This window comes from Canis lupus, chromosome 28, assembly GCF_011100685.1.
Source record: "Canis lupus familiaris isolate Mischka breed German Shepherd chromosome 28, alternate assembly UU_Cfam_GSD_1.0, whole genome shotgun sequence".
Taxonomy (NCBI): Eukaryota; Metazoa; Chordata; class Mammalia; order Carnivora; family Canidae; genus Canis; species Canis lupus.
In genome coordinates this window covers 2,266,740-2,286,710 of record NC_049249.1, presented here as the reverse complement: position 1 = coordinate 2,286,710, position 19,971 = coordinate 2,266,740, and the positions used below count along the sequence as shown (strand labels likewise).

Genomic DNA, 19,971 nt, shown 5'->3' with positions numbered 1-19,971 from the left:
GAAGTGTTAAATATCAAGAAAATCAAACAGGTGATTAAATTGTGCAGAGAACAATTAATTGTAACAATCCTACTGACAATCATTCCCTCAACTAGAATTTGCTAAGTGCAAACTACTATGTACTAGCAAAAATGAATAAAATAGTAGTTCTTGCCTTAAAAGAACATAATAAGAACAGGAATTTGGAATTAACTAAAAATGAAAGGGCTATAAATATCTTAAGACACATTCAAATGGAGGTTCAGAGGCGAAAAACTCCATGTTCAGCTTTATCACTCCGTAATGTGAGGAGCCATGGTAGGATCAAGGACCAGAAAGTGGGATAGCTGATCCCACCCAGGTCATTTGGCTATCAAAGTGTTAGGTACTCAACAGGGACATCCCATAGCTCACATCTATTACCTCAAGCCTGTTTCTTTAGTCACAAAGTCTTTTTTTTTTTTTAAAAAAAAAAACCTTTTTTAAAAATTTTTATTTATTTATGATAGTCACAGAGAGAGAAAGAGAGAGAGAGCGAGAGAGAGGCAGAGACACAGGCAGAGGGAGAAGCAGGCTCCATGCACCGGGAGCCCAACGTGGGATTCGATCCCGGGTCTCCAGGATCGCGCCCTGGGCCAAAGGCAGGCGCCAAACCGCTGCGCCACCCAGGGATCCCCAAGTCACAAAGTCTTATATCAAATTCCCTCAAGCCTGTTTCTTTAGTCACAAAGTCTTATATCAAATTCTTCCACTTTAATATCTCTCAATCTCCAATCTCCACTCCTCAACCCCACCCCCTAACATGGTTGGACTTCAGCAAGCAACACAGTATCCCCAAGGGAGGCTGGAGCCACTTACACCACCCCCATCCCCTGTACCAGCAAGGGCATCTTTACTAGGGCATGTCTGACTGTGAGCCACCAGTGTAGTAGGCCTCCCCCCTAGAGGACCAACACAGCCCCCCTGCTTGTATCAAGTCTACTCATACAGTGCTCCAAATCATCAGCTTCAGTTCTGGTGGAAAAAGGACCAGGCTTTCTTTCTTTTGTCTTCAGAATCAGGCCTACAGTTTTTTTGTTTGTTTGCTTTTTAAATTCTTTTTCCTTTTCTCTTTTTTTTGGATCACACTTTTTTAAAAAATCAGGCTTATTTTAACAAACAAATCAAAGCACACTTAAAGTCCAAACACTCCCCACCATTGCAAGCAAGGAGGAACTCTGCAGAGGACTGTGGGAAAGAGCAGCCAAAACAGCATAGAAGAATGCACACAGCATACACCAGAAACACTTCCTGAAGCACCAGGCCCTGGACAGTGCATGATCCCTTAATATAGCACTACTCTCAGAAGCAGGAAATACTACAAGATTTCATAACACATAGACAGAAACCTATACAAAATGACAAGACAGAGGAGTTTTCCCCAAAATAAATATCAAGAAGAAATCACAGCCTGAGATTTGCTCAAAACAAATATAAGCAATATATCTGAACAAGAATTTAAAACAACAATCATAAGAATACTAGCTGGGCTTGAAAAAAAGGCAGAGAAGACACCTGAGAAACCCTGACCCTGAAGAGATAAAAGACCTAAAAACTAGTCAAACTGAAATAAAAAAATACTGTAAGTAAGATGCAAAACTGATTGGATATAATTACAATGAGGATGGAAGAAGCAGAGGAATGAGTCGATGATACAGAAAATTAAATTACGGGAAATAATGAAGCTGAGAAGAAGAGGGAAAGAAAACTATCAGGTCACAAATACATATTTAGGGAATTCAGTGATTCCATTAAAGTACAAAAATATCTGCATCATAGGAGTCCCAGAAAAAGAATGGGTAAAAGGGGAAGTTTACTTGAACAAATAGGTGAGAACTTCCCTAATGTGGGGAAGGAAACAGGCATTCAAATCCAAGAGGCACAGAAAACTCCCCTCAAATTCAACAAAAACAGGTCAACATCAAGATATATCAGAGTGAAACTTGCAAAATACAAAAATAGAGAATTCTAAAAAGCAGCTAGGGACAAAAGGTTCTTAACCAAGAAGGGCAGACACATAAGGTTAGCAGCAGACCTGTCCAAAGAAACTTGAAATGCCAGAAGAAAGTGGCATGATATATTCAACATGCTAAATGGGAAAAATATGCTTTATCCAGCAAGGCTGTCTTTCAGAATAGGAGAGTTAAACAGTTTCCAGGACAAGCAGAAACTAAAGGAGTTCCTGAACACTAAATCAGCTCTGCAAGAAATATTAAAGGCAACCCTTTGAGCAGGAAAGAGAGCTCAGAAACAACAAACACCAGAAAAGAACAGAGACAATCTATAGGACCAGTGACTTTACAGGTTATACAATGGTACTAAATTCGTATCTATCAATAATTACTCTGAATGTAAATGGACTAAATGCTCCAATCAAAAAACACAGGGTATCAGGAAGGATAAAACACACACACACACACACACACACACACACACACACACACAAGACCCATAGATATGTTGCTTACAAGAGACTCATTTTAGACCCAAAGACACCTACAGATTGAAAGTGAGGGGGTGGAGAACCGTTTATCATGCTAATCTTCAATCTCGTTTATATGTCTACTGTCAATGCCTTAGGTTTATGTTCTCTTCATTTCTCATTTGGAATTCTTAAATAACTTCCTACCTAATCTTCCTGCTTTGAAAGAAGTGACCTCCCTAATACATAATTGCTTTGGACTGCATTGTGTCTCCCCAAATTTGTTACAGGATAAGAACAAAACTATAAAGTATGTTCAAAGTGTTGGCAATGTCACCAAAGACTATTTCTAAAAGACCGGAAGATTCAGAAATTTCATTCCTTCATCTTATTCATTCATTCACTCACTGGGAGTGGAGAGTATTTCCTTCCGCAGAACAGGTAAATCTGTAACCATTTAAGTCTCATTCATGAGTAGTATGGACAAACATAGGGCACTGCTGTGAATCCAGGCTTAAAGGGTCATCTAGTGGCAATTTATTACTAAATTTTAATTTATTTTACTAAACTAAAATAAATACCATATGCCCTGGATTATCTGCACAGAAAACCACTATAACCACTATGATATTACCCACTACCTTAAAAGAAATGGCCAATTTAACACCACTGGAAATCTACAGAGAAGTTCTGAGGTACTAAGAGAAGCAATAATTCCTATATCTGACTTTTTTTGACATTTATTATTCCATAGAGAAGGGTTACTGGGGTGGAGAGAGGCCTAGCTGTTAAGGTAGGTAACATTATAAATCCAGACTGAAATCTAAAAGTTGCTCTTTACCTTATGAACTTGAGAAATAAATTTAATGATGTAAAGTCTGTATCCTGTTTTCCTTGTTAGAACAATTCAATATTTTACATTGGTAAAAATCAAACAAATTATCCAGCCCCAGAACGTACAGATGTTTTAAAGCTTGAAACTTATCAATATTTAGTATTGGGTGACAGGCATTAAGAAGGGCACATGATGTGATGAGCACTGGGTGTTATACGCAACTGATAAGTTGAGCACTGGGTATTATACGCAACTGATAAGTTCTGAGCACTACATCTGAGACTAATGATATACTATATGTTGGGTAATTTAATTTTTTTAAATGAAAAAATATTTAGAATTGCTTCTCCATTTCTTGGCAAGAAATTAACAATTCAGTTCTAACAGACCATTTTTTCCCCTTAAATACTGTTACATTTATTCAGACTTACTCAAAAAAATCTAAGAAGTTCAGGACCATAACAGACCTATTTTTCAGGAAGCAAATCCCAGGATTCATTCAAACCAGTGACTTAGTCATTCCATACTTATTTACTATGTGACTAAGACATGCAAACAACTGTATAGATATAAAACATGGACAAAAATAAATCTGACTCCTAATGATGATGTTACCAAAGAACTGCTTTGAAATACTGTTTCAATGACAAATATACAACCAGGGAAGAAAATGAATTTTTAAAAATTTAAAAACATTAAAAAACACAAACATGAATTATATCAGGGTACAGTGGGTGACACTCTTCTTTCCTACAGTCACACGGGCATGTTTCTGAATGAAAAGAAGTAAAGTTTAACCAAACATTAATGTCTAGATCTGGAATTAGGCATTCCAAAGAGAAAAAAGAGTTTCATTCCAGTTCAAGCCAAAACTAAGCTTCAATGCCCAAGTAATACAAACCTTAGCAAATTATTTTCATAAATCTTTAATATGGTTAGTCACTGCTTAATGGGTCCCCTAACCCTGGGAGAGAGAAAAGCCTCACTGCTGGTAGCAAAAACTGTTCCCTTCTTTCCTCAGAGAAGGCATCAGGAGATGCCACGCTGTGATAGCACATGCTCCCCTAGCTTGCTCTCATCTCCATGTGTCTTTGGTGGGCTCTTATTGTCTACATTAAACATAAGAACTCCTCAAATCACAGCTCCATGCCCTCTTCTCATTTGTTGTCTCCCTTAGATGAGTGCTTCTGAAACTGTGCACTTGTATATTTAAAGACCTTTGTAAAATGCAGACAGTGATTTGTTAGGTCTGAGGTAGGTTGAGATTCTGCATTTCTAGGAAGCTTCTAGGTGACTCCCATGCTGCTCGTCCCCAGACTACACTTTAAGATGTAAGTTTCATTTCAAATCCTAGGCCAGAATAATATATAAGGCTATGATTCTTTTTTCTAATTGAGGAATAACTGAATATGACTCATTTTTTAAAGAGCAAATCATGACTACTATAAAAATAAATTTCTGTATAAAAGATGGCACTGAGCTCATAATTGAGTTAAAACAAATAAATCAATCAGGAAGCAAACTGATACATACACTGGGAAAGAATGAGTCTGAGGGTGTGAGAAAGAAAAGTTTTCTTAATATAAGAAGTTACCAAATCACAAAGATAAAGAGAAGCTCTGTTGAAGAATAAGGGACATTTCACAATTTAATCAGTCCTGTCAATGGTGTTTTGCAAGTCCATGTGTGGCTCAAACAGAATGTACCTTGCAGATAGAACGGAGATGCAGAGCCCACAGAGTCCGAACACGCCCTGGAAACCAGAAGCCAAGAATTAACAAGAAGACAACGAGGTGAGATGTCTAAGCAAGTTCTGAGGATTTTGTATGAAGGAGTCAAACAATAAAACTTCATGTGGGAGTTTCCCGGAAACTCTGACAAGGACCACTCATTAAAACAAAACAAAACACATAAGCAAACAAGCAAAAAACAAAACTCTAACAGACATACTATATATCTACTCAATATCCATCCTTACCAACAGAATAAATTTGTTTTTTTAATTTTATTTATTTATTCATGAGAGACAGAGAGAGAGAGAGAGAGAGAGAGAGAGAGAGAGAGAGAAAGGCAGAGACACAGGCAGAGGGAGAAGCAAGCTCCATGCAGGGAGCCTGACGTGGGACTCGATCCCGGATCTCCAGGATCACGCCCTGGGCTGAAGGCGGCACTAAACCGCTGAGCCACCTGGGCTGCCCCCAGAATAAATTTGCTCTGAGCAGCAATGGACCCAACTAAAAGTCCTCACTTTCTCACTCTATTTTGCACTTAAGGGTAAATATGTAAGAAAGTTCTCCCTAAAGACATTAAACTTGAGGTTTTCTGGGAGAACATTTTGCTTTTTGATATAGCCATTGCTTCTTTGTCCAGCACACCTTCCTTTCTCAGTCACCCTGGAATAAAGATGTCGTGCCAGGATATACATTAGTCACCTTAAGACCATGAGGAGAAAAGGTATACACAGAGATCTCCAACTTTTTGGTCTCAAGACTCCTTTACAATGTGAAGCACTGAGGACTCCCCAAAGCCTTTTGCTTATGTGGATTATATATATTTACCACATTATAAATTAAAACAATTCTTAAAATATGGATCTCTTAATTCAATTAGAATAAACCCCATTATATAAATAACATTTCTATGAAAAATAACTATTCTTCTGAAAAAAAGTGACAGAATAACATATTTTTATATTTTTATAAATCTTGTTATTGTCCAAATAATAGAAGATAGCTCGATTCTTTTTTTTTTTAATTTTATTTATTTATTCATGACAGAGAGAGAGAGAGAGAGAGAGGCAGAGACACAGGCAGAGGGAGAAACAGGCTCCATGCAGGGAGCCTGACGTGGGACTTGATCCCGTGTCTCCAGGATCCAACCCTGGGCTGAAGGTGGCGCTAAACTGCTGAGCCACCCAGGCTGCCTGATAGCTGGATTCTTATATCTGCTTGTACACTCAATCTCCTCTGTTGTTCTGACTGAAATAAATGAAGAAAATTTGGCCTTAGACTTTTATAAGTGTATATGTATTTAAGAACCATTTGAGATAATTGTGGATATTCTTTGTACTACACAAAAACTCAAGTAATCAGCTGTGATGTACACTCTAATATTAATAAACTTTTAATACTCCACTAAAATCAACTAGTCCATCTTTTACTTCGAATTGGTCTCTTAATCATGCACGACTTTATAACATCACACTAAATTGGTCATTTAGAAATTACTGGTTCACTAGGTTATGCAAATCTTCCAAGCCTGACACATTTCATTATGCAATATGAAAAAATATCACACTCATTAAAATAATCATCAGAGTCCTTAATTATTGAAAAGCTACCAACCTCACAGTGGTGGATACAAGTTTTCCAAAATCCTAATTTTTGCTTACAGACTTCAAATTTTTTCACTGGCAACTAAAACTGTTCCTTGAAAGGAATGATTGGTTCAATTCATTCAATTTAGGGAAATGTCTGCCAAATATCCAAGTCAGAATAAACTAGAGTTTGACTGCCAATAATTCTTTCAATAAAAATTGTATTCCATTAAAAATGACTAGTTAATTTAGCAACTCAATCACAGAAATGCTTTGCTCTGAAGCAACCACTGCACTTTGGTATTCAGTAGAAATATCTATACTAGACATGCAAAAATGGAATAAAATACATAATATTTAACGAGAATAGTACATTAGAACTGACACACATATTAAAATTTGCAGAAAATGAAATCAAAGTATAATTGTCTTCAAAATGTTCCCAAAGTTAAAGATATAAGATACAAGAAATATATCAAGCTTCCAAAGATAAGCACTAAAAAATCTGCACCAAGAGATACACTCATTAACACCACACATAAAACAAAAAGAAATTCTTAAAAGTGTTCAAGTAGCCCACATGACAGTGCGTCCCTCCTGAAGCTGTGCGCTCGGTCGAAGAGGACGACCATCCTCGATAGAGGAGGACCGTTCTTCCGTCAAGAGTATACGAGTAGCTGCGCTCCCCTGCTAGAACCTCCAAACAAGCTCTCAAGACAGTAAGAAAATGAGAATAAGAAAGAGAGATGGGGAGAAAGTATGGAGGGGGCAAACAGAAAATAAAAAGTAAAATGGCATCCTTAATTCCTAAGATCTCAGAATCTATCCTAAGGTCATACAGCAAATAGAGAAACATTTATTCAAGAAAATTTACTATACCTTGGTATGAATAGTAGGAATCTGGCATTTGAGCTACAACCCAGTCTATCCTCAGGTTGACAGGTTGACAGAAGCTCCACTCTGGAAGGGTGCAGCCACGAAAAAAAAAATGGCTTCCTCCCCTCTCCCCCCAAGTTCCCAAAAGAATAGAATGGTATCTCCAGAGAGAGGGGCAGGTCCTAAGTATTACATACTACTCTATCAACACCATGTTCTGGAAGCCATGTTCCAGGCAAAAGTGATTTAGAAGTATGTCTGGGCTCCTTTCTGCACAGTGCCCACTAACAGAGCAGAAGCTCTACTCCAGGCATGGCAGTCTGGGTGTAATGGGGACCAACTTTGCTTAACTCAACAGACTGAAAGGGTGGAAGTTCCACACCAAGACAGGCAAGCCAATTTCTTTGCCCTACATAAAGCAGGTGCATGACTCCAAAAGATGTGGGCCACTGTACCTACCCCCACCTCCAGAGCACAAGCTTAGATTTTGCAAAGGTGGAAAGTCAAGCCAAAAGAGTAGAGAGCTCCTAAGCTATCTCCAAGAAAACAAACATTATCTGGAATAGAATACGTAGAAATTCCAGCCTAATGGTACTAGCAAAAATGGTGGCATTTTAGGAGGCTGGTAGCTCTAAGAGATCAACAAGAGAAACCATAAAACAACTAAAAGTGTACCACAGAAAACCAGAGACAGACAACTAAGAAAGTCCTCCTGAGGATGGAAGAAACCTCAAAGACTGGCCTCAAAAACAACTGCAACAAAGGGATCTGCATTTACTTGGATCAGACTATGGAACAATGTCCTACGGAACTGTCCAAAATATCAGAGCAATCAGCCAACAGTTAATGGAACTAAAACCTGAGTGTGAAATCAACAGAGATAAGAAAACTTAACAGGTCAGGAAGAGAGACAGTTACTGCCATAAATGTAGTCATCCCAACTTGAGAGAGTGCATGCCCAAGGCTTACCCACTGAGAAGCAAAATCAGAAACTATATATTGTGAAGAAAACAGATTTTACTATAAATCCAGCCAAGTTACTAAACAAAGAACAACCCACAGGAGGTGGAGGGTCAAAGAATTTTAATTCAAAGATAATAAAAAGTATTATCTAAAACATACAGCATTGAGTACAGAAATTACAAGACATTCAGAGAAAGGGGAAAGTATGACCCAAACAGTAAAAACAGGAGGTAATAAAAAAGGCCCTCCATAAGGCCCAGAAACTGTCTTTGGTACAGTTACTGTTTTGAGGTCCAGTTACTGTCTTTGGTACACAAAGCCTTCAAAATAGCTAATATAAATATGTTCACAGAACTAAAGGAAGCCATACTTAAAGAGGTGAAGTTCCTTCACATGACAATACCCTACCCAACTGATGAAAGCAATAAAGAGATAAAAACTATAAAAAATGAACAACATGGAAAATGTGGAAGTGAAAAGTAAAATAATTGAAATGAAAAATCCATTACAAGCATTCAACAGCAGATTTGACCTGGCAGAGGAAAGAATCAGTAAATACGAAGATGGATCCTAAGAGATTATGCAATTTGAAGAACAGGGATCAAAAAGAATAAAAAAGATAAACAGAGCCCTAGAGAAACATGGAACATGATTAAGTACACCCACATATCCGTAATGTGAGTACTAGGGAGAAAGAAGAGAGAGGAGAAGAAAAAATATTCGAAGAAATAATAGCTGAAAACTCCTAAAATCTGATAAAAACATTAATCTCCACATCTAAGAAGCTAAATTAAATTGTAGTAGGATAAAAGCAGAGGGACCTGCATCCAAACACATCAAATTAACATGCTGAAAGACAAAAAGAATATCTTGAAGGCAGCAAGGGAAAAATAACTAGTTGTGTACAACTAAACCCTCACAAAATTAATAGCAGATTTCTCATCAGAAACAATGGAGGCCAGAAGACTGAGGGGGGTGGCAATTTTAGGGAACTGAAAGAAAAAGAATCTTAACCAAGAATGTTATTCCAGCAAACCTACCTTCAGTAATGAAGGTGAAATTAAGAATATCACAAGTAAGAAAAACAGAGAATGTAACACTAGCTGATACATCTTAAAAGGAATGTTAAAGAGAAGTTCTTCAGGCAGAAAACAACATCAAATAATAATTAATTGAAACTACATGAAAAAAACACAAAGAACACCAGAAAAGCTAATTATGTAAAAATAAAAGACAGTATGTGTGTGTGTGTGTGTGTATGTGTGTGTGTGTGTGTGAATGTTTTTCTTGTTCTTTCATTTCTTAAGAGATTGTAAAAAGAATTATACAAAAACATATATTTTGAATTGTTGGACCTATTACATAAAGAAATGTTCATATATTTGACAATAACAAAAGAAGTAGGTTGGGTACAAGACTGCATTGGCAAAAGAAGTGACACCAGATAGCAACTCAAATCCATGGAAATAAATGAGAACAAGAAATGGTAAAAACTTTAAAAGAACAAACTCTGTAAATGCTTTCCTTTCTTTTATTTTATTTTTTAAGATTTTATTTATTTTATTATTATTTATTCATGAGAGAGAGAGAGAGGCAGAGACACAGGCAGAGGGAGAAGCAGGCTCCATGCAGGGAGCCTGACACGGGAATCGATCCTCGGACTACAGGATCACACCCTGGGCCAAAGGCAGACGCTAAACCACTGAGCCACCCAGGGATCCCATCCTTTCTCTTATTTAAGTGACAAATTAATAACTGCAACAATGTATTATTAGGTTTGTAACATATACAGATGTAACATGTATAGCAACATTAGCAAGAAGGGGAAAGAGAACAGAGGCACATAGGCATGATTTTATATCTTATGGAATTAAATGAATATGATGATAGATTTTGTTTTCTTTAAAAGTATACTCTAAACCCAGGAGCAAACACTCCACATGATAATTTTTAAAAATCACGTAATACAAAACAAAGCAGTAAAGGATAAACAGAGAAAAAAGGCATAAGATACATAAAAAACAAAAAGTGAAATGGCTGACACATCAAACTATATTAACAGCAATAAATATTAACAATCCAATCAAAAGGTGTGTCACTGTGGATAAAAACACAAAATGCAAGGTACACTGTCTAGAGAAGACACACTTTACACTGAAAATTGCAAATAGGATGATAGTTAAGGAAAAAGATAAAATTACAAAAACAGTAACCATAAGAAAGTTGAAAAGACTATATCAATATCAGACAAAACAGACTTAAGAAAATTATACTAGAAAGAGGAATGAATGCTTATTTTAAGAAATCAATGAATCACAAAAATCTAACATATATATGCCTCATAAAAGAGCCCAAAATTACACAAAGCAAAAACTGATAGAACAGAGTGAAAACCAGACAATTCAATAATACTGGCAGACCTCAATGCCCTATATTCAACAACGGACAGAACAACTAGATAGAAGGCTAACAAAAGGTAAGAACTGAACAGCACCATAAACCAACTAGACCTTGAACAGACCTCTATAGAACACTAGACCCAAAAACAGAACACACATTCTTCTCAAGTGTACATGGAACATTCTCCAGGGCAGCAATACATGGAAGACCATAAAACAAGCCTCAGTAAGTTCAAAAAGAATTGAAATAATACAAAATATGATTTCTCACAATGGAGTTAAATTAGATATCAATAACAGAAATAAGAGAAAATCACAGACACGTGGAAATTAAACAATAAAATCTAAAATAATCAATTGGGTCAAGGAACTCACAAGGGAAATTAGAAAATGTGAGATTAATAAAAATGAAAACATAAAATTCCAAACTTATTCAATGCAGCCAATATAGTGCTTATAGAAATATTTACAACTGTAAATGCTGATAAATATAAAGAATAAATAAATCACTTCCACAATAAGACACTGGTAAGAAAAGAGCAAAGCATACATAAATTAGCAAAAGAGGAAAAAATTACAAGGAGATATTAGTAAGGACTAGAAAGTTGATGGAGAAAAAACAACAAAACCCAAAGTTGGCTCTTTGACAAGATTTTTTTTTTAAATCAAAAAACCTTTCTGTAGCTTCACCAAGTAAAAAAACAAAATACAACTCTAATCACTAAAATTAGGAATAAAAGAGCTTGTATTACCAAGCTTTCAGAAATATAAAGGGTTATAAAGGAATATTGTGAACTATTTTATACCAAAAAAATAAACAAGTAAAGAGGAAACCCTACAGAGACAGACACAAACTACCAAAAGTGACTCAAGAAGAAATAAGAAATCTAGGAGGTGCCTGGCTGATTCAGTTGGTGGTAGATGGTGTGTGATTCTTGATTTTGGGGTCATGAGTTCAAGTCCCACAATGGGCATGAAGCCTACCTAAACATAAAAATTTTTTAAAAGAAAGAAAGAAAAGAGATAAAAAATCTGAATAAACCAGATTCAATTAGCTATTCAAAAACTTCCCACAAAAGGGCACCTGGGTGGCTAAGTTGGTTGAGTGGCCAACTCTTGATTTTGGTTCAGGTCATGATCTCAGGGTCCTAATGTCAGGCCCTGTGTTGGGCTCTGCTCTCAGCAGGGAATCTGCTTGAGATTCTCTCCCTCTCACTCTGCCCTCCTTCCCTCCCCCCTGCTTATTCTCTCTCAAATAAATAAATATTAAAAAAAAAAAAAAAGACCAAAGACATCCTTAGAAAACTGCATACCGGTATTACTTATGAGTATAGGCTCAAGATTTCTCAACAAAATACTACCAAACCAAATCCAGCAACAGAGGGTGCCTGGGTTGGTTGAGTGTGCCTTTGGCTCAGGTTGTGATCTGGGGGTCCTGCAATGGAGTCCCACATCGGTCTCCTTGTAGGGAGTCTGCTCCTCCCGCTGCCTATGTCTCTGACCGCCCCCCCCCCCGTCTCTCATGAATAAATACATAAAATCTTTTAAAAAATCCAGCAACAGATAAAAAGGATATGTACTATGACTAAGTGGAATTTATACTAGGAATGTAACACTAAAATAGCCAAAATTCAATATAGGACACAAGATCAAAAGAATTTTTAAATATATATACAATAAACATTTGACAAAATCAAACAACTTTCCTGATAAAAACACTCAACAAACTAGGGATAGAACTTCCTCAACCTGATAAAGTACATCTACAATAAATCCACAGTAGTTAATATCACACTCAATGATCAAAGAATGATTTTACAGTAAGACTAGGAACAAGACAAGCTGTTCACTCTTTCACCTTCTATTCAACATTGTAGTGAGGATTCTAGGCAGGGTAATTAGGGGAAAAAAAGAGAATAAAGACATTTAGCTGGGTAAAGAAGTAAAAGTATCTTTGCAAATGACATGATCTCGTATACAGAAAATTCTGAGGACAAAAACAATATACAAAAATAACTTGCATTTCTACACACTCTAAATGAACAACTCAAAAACAAAATTTAGAAAACTCATTTACAATATTCTCAAGAAAGATAAAATACTTAGGAATAACTTCAACAAGATAAGTGCAAAGTTTATACTGTGAAACTACAAAATATTTTTGAAAGATGTTGAAAGACCTAAATAAATGGAACAACATCCTTTGTTAATGATTGAGATGACTTAAAATTTTTAGGATGGCAAAACTTTCTGTTTGACCTACAGACTCAAGGCAATCCCTATAAACATCCAGTTGACTTTTTAGCAACTAACGAGCTGATCATAACACTCATTACATGGAACCAACTATAGCCAGAATAATCTTGAAAAGGAAGAACAAAGCTATACTGATACCACAACTCATTGCAATTAGTGATATAAGAATAGCCCAAACAATGGAATAATACTTGAAGTCCAGAAGTAAGCCTTTACATTTTTGGTTATCTAGTTTTTATTTTTTTTATTTTTTTTAATTTTTATTTATTTATGATAGGCACAGAGGGAGAGAGAGAGAGAGAGGCAGAGACACAGGCAGAAGGAGAAGCAGGCTCCACGCACTGGGAGCCTGACGTGGGACTCGATCCCGGGTCTCCAGGATCACGCCCTGGGCCAAAGGCAAGCGCTAAACCGCTGCGCCACCCAGGGATCCCGGTTATCTAGTTTTTAATAAGAGTATAAAACAAGTACCTGGAAAAATAATAGTTTTTTCAACACAAGCTTGGGACAACTGCAAAAAAATGAAGGTGGATCCCTTCCCCACACTATACACAAAGTTAACTCAAAATGGATCACAAAGCAAATATAAGACCTAAAACTACACAGTTCTTACAATATAATATAGGAGTAAATCTTAATGACCTTCGGTTAAGCAAAGCCTTCTTAGACATGACCGAAACCATAGTGGCAAAAAAAAAAAAAAAAAAAAAAAAAGTAAATCAGACTTCATCAAAATTAAAAACTTATGTGATTTAAGTACAACAAAGAATGAAAAGAAAACCCACAGAATTGGAGGAAATATTTGCAAATTATATATTTAATAAGGGACTTATGTCTAGAATAAACTGCTTATAACAATAAAAAATAATGTTTATAAAATAAGCAAAGGATCTCAAGAGACATTCCTCCAGAGAAGATATATAAATAGCCAATAAATACATGAAAATACAGAAAGGAAATTCTTCAATTTGATAAAGAGTGTCTATTAAAAAAAACTACACGTAACATTATATCTAATGATGAAAGAAAGACTGAATGCTTCTTCCCTGATTATGAACAGGGCAATGATATCCATTCTCATCATTCTTCTTTTTTTTAATTTTCATTGGAGTAAAATACATGTAGCATAAAATTTATCATCTTAACCATTCTTAAGTGTACAGTTCAGTATTGTTAAGAATATTTACATTATTGAGCAACCAGTCTCTAGAATTTTTTCACCTTGCAAAATTGAAACTCTAAACACATTAAATAACAATCCCCATTTCCCTGTCTCTCCTTGCCTAGCAACCACCATTCTACTTTCTGTTCCAATGACTACCTTAAGATACCTCATATAAGTGGAATCATACAATATTTATCTTTTTGTGACTGGCTAATTTTACCTAGCATAATGTCCTCAAGGTTCATCGATGTTGTAGCATATGCCTGAATTTCATTCCTTTGTAAAGGCTAAAGAAAATCCCATTGTATGTATATACCATATTTTGTTTACTCATTCATCCATCCATCAATGGTCGACTATGTTGCTTCCATCTTTTGATCATTGTGAATAATACTGTTATGAATACAGATGTCCAAATATCTCTTCAGGACCCTGCTTTCAATTCTTTTGGATATATACCCAAAAGTGGAATTGCTGGATCATATGATAATTCTATTAATTTTTTGAGGAACCATCATACTGCTTTCCATAGTGGCTGTATCAATCTACATTCCCAGCAACAGGGCACAAGGGTTAGTAGGTACTTGATGTGTAAGCTGCTATCTCATTGTGGTTTGGAGCTGCATTTCCCTAATGCAGTTCACCCTAGCAACCGTGAATATTTTTCATATGCATATTGACCATTTATATATCTTTGGAGAAATGTTTGGCCTATTCAAGTCCTTTGCCCCTTTTCCTTAGGTTACTTGTTGTTGTTATGTTGTAGGGGTTCTATACATATTCTGAATATTAACTCCTTATCAGATATATGATTTGCAAATGTGTCTCCTATTCCACAGATTTTTTCACTCTGTTGATGCACAGAAGCTTTTAATTTTGATGTAGGCCAGTGTATTTATTTTCACTTTCATTACCTGTGCTTTTAGTGTCAATAAATCTTTGCCAAATCCAATGTTATGAATCTTCTATTTTCTTTTTCCAAGAGTTTTACTCTTGGTTTAGTTAGGACTCTTGACACATTTTGAGTTAATTTTTGTATGCAGTGTAAGGTAAGAATCCCACTTCATTCTTTTGCATGTGGATATTTAGTTTTTCCCAGCACTATTTGTTGAAAAGGCTGTCCTTTCCCCACTGATCATCTTAGCACTCTTAAATCATTTAGCACTCAAAAACCATTTGAGCACATATGTGAAAGTTTATTTCTAGGCTTTCTATTCTATTCCATTGGCATAAATGTCTTTATGCCAGTACTACAATGTTTTGATTACTGTAACTTCTTAATAAATTCTGAAATTAGGAAGTGTAACACTTCCTAACTGTCCTTTTTTTAGTCCATCAATGTCTGTCCTTTTTCTCAAAATTGTTTTGGCTATTCTGGGTCACCTGAGATTCCATATGAATTTTAAGATGAAAGTTTTACTTTGGGTAAACAATATTAAGTCTTCCAACCCATGAACAAATATAAATACTTTATATTTATCTATATCTGCTTTCTTTTCTTTCAGCAGTGCTTTACAATTTTCTGAGTACATGTCTTTCATCTGCTTGGTTAATCAACAAAAAAACTCCTAGAACAAGTGAGTTCAGCAAAATCACAGGATACAAAATAAACACAAAAAATTAATTGCATTTCTCTATATATCAATGAACAAAAGGACATGAAAATTAATACTTACAGTGCAAATCTAACAAAGCAAGATATGAATGCTAACTAAAATGCTGATAAAAGAAATCACAGAAGATAATAAACAGAGAAACACACTGTGTTCATGGATTAGAAGACTCAACATAGGAAAGTTATTAACTCTCCCCCAAACTGATATACAGTTTTAATCCAATTCCTATCAAAACCACAGCAATTATTTTGTAGATAAAGAGAAACTATTCTAAATTTACAGGGATAGGTAAAGAAATTAGAATACCTAAAATAATTTAATAAGAGATTAAAGTGGGAGTAATAAGTCTACATGATTTCAAGACCTATTAAATAACTATAGTAATCAAGACTGTGTGGTGTTGGCAGAGAAACAGACACAAAGATCAATGGAATAGGACAGAGAGTTCAGAAACAGACCCATACAATGTGCTCAACTGATTTTGGAGAAAGAATCTTCAACAAATGGTGCTGGAGCCACTGGACAATAAGCAACAAAACAAAACAAAAATCTGTGAAACTTTAAAAAAATAGAAGAAAATCTTTAGAGTTCTTATACTTGGCATCTAAAATATGATTGATGTATAAGAGAAAAAAATGATAAATGATAAACTAAAATTTAAAACTTTTGCTCCATTAAGAGGATGAAAATAAAAACTACAAACTGGGAGAAAATATTTGTAAATCACATATCTAACTAAAGATTAGTTAGAATATATAAAACTTATAAAAACTATATATATATATATATATAAAATCTAACTAAAGATTAGTTAGAATATATAAAACTTATAAAAACTCAACAGCAAAAAAAAAAACTCAAGTAGAAAATGGGCAAAAGACATGAACAGGTATTTGAATGAATCAGATACACAGGTGGCAAATAAGCATATGAAAAGATGTTCAAAAAAAAATAAAAAGATGTTCAACATCATTAGCCATTAGGGAAACAGAAATTAAACCGTAATGAAATATCACTACACATCTATTAGAATGATTCAAATAGAAAATAATGATATCACCAAATTCTGGTTGAGGATACAGAGAAGTTGGATCATGGGTATGTTGCTTGCAGGAATGTAAACTGTTATTCACTGTGAAAAACAATGGAAGTTTCTTTAAAAATTAAACAGGCAATTACCATACAAAATAGCCATTGTTCTTCTGGGCATTTATCCCAGAGAAATGAAAACATATGTTCACGATGGGGAGGACCGCCTGGGTGGCTCAGTAATTGTGCATCCGATTTTTTATTTCAGCTCCAATCATGATCTTGGGGTTGTTGGATTGAGCCCTGGGTAGGGTTCAGTGCTGAGCTCTGCTTGTCCCTCTCCCTCTCCCCCTCCCACTCTCACTGTCTACACACCTGTGCACTCTCTTTCTAAAATAAATAGATAATTTTTTAAAAAGTATGTAGGTGCTTATAATAGCTTAGTGAAACAAATGTCTTTCAAACAGGTGAATACTTAATTAAACACTGTGCTGTATCTGCACCATGTAACACTATTCAGCAAAAAGGAAATCTCAAGAGAACTATACATAATTTAAAAAGTCAGTCCCAAAAGCTTACAAATTGTATGATTCCATTTATAGAACATTCTTTAATTGACAAAATTATAGAAAAGAGAATAGATTAATGGTTGTCTGTGGTTAAGGAGGTAAGTAGGTGTGGCTATACAGGACAACTGAAAGATCCTTGTGGTGATAGAATTACTATGTATATTGACTATATCAATGTCAGTATCCTGATTGTGATATTTTACTAGAGCTTTGTAAGCTGTTACCATTGGGTGACAGTAGGTAAAGGTACATGAGATCTCTCAGTATCATTTTTTACAACTGTCTATGTGTGATATTGTGATTTATAAGAAATGTATATTTGTCATCTAAATGAGAAATATACATTTCTCATATCTATTTGGTTTTTATTTTTTTATTTTATTTTTTAGGTTCTTTTTTTTTTAATAATAAATTTATTTTTTATTGGTGTTCAATTTGCCAACATACAGAATAACACCCAGTGCTCATACCGTCAAGTGCCCCCCTCACTGCCCATCACCCATTCACCCCCACCGCCCGCCCTCCTCCCCTTCCACCACCCCTAGTTGGTTTCCCAGAGTTACGAGTCTTCAAGTTCTGTCTCCCTTTCTGATATTTCCCGCCCATTTCTTCTCCCTTCCCTTCTATTCCCTTTCACTATTATTTATATTCCCCAAATGAATGAGACCATATAATGTTTGTCCTTCTCCGATTGACTTATTTCACTCAGCATAATTAAATATAGTTCCTGGCTCACAGTTCCCAAAACCCTTAGAATTTCCTAGGCCTGAGAGTGGTAGGGGTGTCTTCTGTTATGTTAATGAGGGGAGTTTGAATGCAGTTAAAGATGGGGCCATGTGATTACAGAGGTGGCATTTTTAAGGGAGAATGGTGGAGGCTGAATCAACCGTCAATGGCTAATGATTTAATCAATCAATTAATCATATCTTATGTAGAAAGCCTCCATAGAAACCCAAAAGGACAGAGTTTGAAGAGCTTCCAGGTGGGTGAACATGTAGGGGAGTAGGGAAAGTGGTGCTCCTGCAAAGGACATGGGAGATCTATGCCCTTTTCCCATGACTTGCCCTATGCAACATTTCCATTTATCAGGCTGCTCCTGAATTATATATCCTTTTACAATAAACTGGTGATCTAGTAAGTAAAATGTTTCTCTGAGATTTGTGAGCCACTCTAGCAAATTAATCAGATCCAAGTAGGGGTTTGTGAGAAACTCTGATTTATAGCCAATAGATGAGAAGTACAGATAACAACATAGAGTTGTGACTAGTGCCTGAAGTCCAAAAAGGGTCACGAGAACCTCTATCTGTAGCCTGTTGGTCAGAAGCACGGGTAACAGCCTAGGCTTGTGACTGGTGTTGGAAGGTAATGGTGGAGGTGAGAGGGGCAGTCTGCTAGAACTGAACCCTTAACCTGTGGAATCTGATGCTTATCAACAGGTGGTAGAATTGAGCTGAATTCTCATTCTGCTGGTGTCCTGAGAATTGCTTGGTGCTATGTGGGAAGCCACACTCCCCATACTGGAATCAGTACCAGAACCAATGTGTATATATTTATATATGTATGTGTATATGTGTTTGGGATATATATGAATGAAAAACCATCACTAAAATGCAGAGATTTTCAAATTAGATATAAAAGCAAGATATAACTACATGCCACATACAAGAAAAACACTTTACATATATAAATAGAAACAGGTTAAAAATAAAGTATGGGACATCAATAACAAAATGATAGTAATAACAAGATGACAGAAATGCTGAAATTATCTAGCAAAGACTAGAGGCAGCTCAAATGACCATTCACAACTCTTAAAATAGAAAATAGACTCAGGACACCTGGGTGGCTTAGAGGTTGAGTACCTGCCTTCCACTCAGGGTATGACCCCAGGGTCCTGGAATCAAGTCCCACAAAGAGCTCACCCACAGGGAGCCTGCTTCTCCCTCTGCCTATGTCTCTGCCTCTCTGTCTGTGTCTCTCATGAATAAAGAAATAAAATCTTTAAAAAAAGAAAAGAAAATGGACTCAATAGTAATGACAAAAGAAAAGAATCAAGAAGTTGATAGAAAAATAGAAAGTATTTTTTAAAAAGAAAGTAGAAAAATAGAAGGTATTCAATCTTAAATAACAGAGAGGGAAAAAGGATTTTTAAAAATGGGCACACACACACAAAAAAAGGGCAAAACCTCAGGAACCTGTGAAGCAAAACCAAATGGTTTAACAGTCATGTCACTGGAATCTAAAAAGGAGAAGAAGTACAGTGCTGAAAAATACCTGAAGAAAAGCTTGTTAAAATGTTCCCAAGTTGAGCTAAAATAAATGTTCCCAAGTGCATAGAAAGACATAAACCTACAGATTAAAGAAGCTGAGTGAACTCGAAACAGGATAGAACAAAAAAAATTTATTAGAAATCTTGCTTAAAAAAATATTGCCTTGGTCAGTGCTCTGGACTGAACTGTGCCCCCCTCCCCAAAGTTCCTATGTTGAAGCCCTAACCCACAATGTGA

The 19,971-nt window shown here is 35.9% G+C and overlaps 1 protein-coding gene across 6 annotated transcripts in view; it reads right to left on the bottom strand.

The window, feature by feature from the left end:
- The window catches only part of MARCHF8 (membrane associated ring-CH-type finger 8), a 159,202-nt gene that overhangs the window by 23,424 nt on the left and 115,807 nt on the right, over positions 1–19,971 (bottom strand). The window lies entirely within an intron of this gene.